The following is a 1,298-nucleotide window of genomic DNA, read 5'->3' on the forward strand; positions in this document are numbered from 1 at the left end:
GTGGGGGCGCCGGGGCTGGCCAGGACACGCAGGCCCCTGGCCCCGGTCTTCGCACGGCGCCTTGTCGCCTTCTGCGGGTAACGGGAAATGGGCGCAGAAGGTCCGAGCGCAGAGGCTGGGGAGGCCGTTAGTCAGGTTTGCCCGGATAAAAGAGGTCAGGGACACAGTTCAAAGTATTAAATGACCATTCCTGCCCTCAGCACGTGACCGTGACTCACAGTGGTGACTGGTGGCGAGGGGTGCCACCCGCAGAGTGACGCTGTGCCTGGTGGGCGTGAGGTGCGGCTGGGGGCTGCGGCTGGGGGCTGGTGGTGTCCGCGGGAACGGGGGGGCACGATCCTGCTCCTGTGCTGCCGTGCGTGCCCAAACCAGCTTCCTCTGCCACTTCATCAGTTAGCAGATCTAATCGGGCCAATTTAATACTGGGCCCCTAATGAGGCTCAGCCAGGAAGAAATTATTTGAATTAGTTATATGACATGCTACATTCTTGGGCAAGAGAAAAACAAGATACACAGCTACCACTGCTCTGTATGAAGAACCCAGCACTCTAAATGCATCCTAAATGACACCTTCTGGCTGATGGGAGGTATCGGAGACGTCAGAGAGCATTTCCAGGCAGCCGGCTGCTCCGGCAGAGGCTGCGGTTCCCTGGATGCTGGGAGCAAATCACCAACCCACTGTTCCCCAGCCTCATCTGCCCCAGCCTCGCTGCCCTTTTCACATCTGGCAGAGCCCCCCAGGAGGCACTTTAGTCTGCAAAATGGGAGAAAACTAACAGAACAGAACAAAACAAAACAATCCTCTGGATCATTTTGTGCCACACCAGTGAGTCCAAGTAAGTAGTGCAAAGGGCATGAGAAATGGGAGCGCTGGTGCTGAGGGGAAGGCACCACACACGTGGGTGCGAGGAGGGGCTGCTGCTTTGCTGCCCTGGAAGCTGCAGACCAGTTCCCTCATACGTAGCTTTCTTTGCCCTATGATACTATTTACATATGCGTTTGTAAATGATACTACCTTGCATTGGACACATTGTTCTGCTGGTTGACATTAAACTTGTCTTGGTCCTTTACTCCAGTGCCAGTGGGCACACACCATTGTCTTGTTAAACATTAACTGAGAAAGCAGCTTGAAAAACATTGCTTGGCTTCATTAAAATCTTAAAATGACATCTGATACTTAAATCTGCTTATTACCCAGTTTGCACATACTTCAAATATTAATGCAGTCCAGGCTTTATCGCTCTTACTACCCCTCCAACAGAAATTATATATTAATTTCTAGGTGCAGTTATCTTTAC

Source organism: Nipponia nippon, unplaced genomic scaffold, assembly GCF_047370975.1.
Source record: "Nipponia nippon isolate SJK-2023a ecotype South Korea unplaced genomic scaffold, ASM4737097v1 scaffold_21, whole genome shotgun sequence".
Classification (NCBI taxonomy): domain Eukaryota; kingdom Metazoa; phylum Chordata; class Aves; order Pelecaniformes; family Threskiornithidae; genus Nipponia; species Nipponia nippon.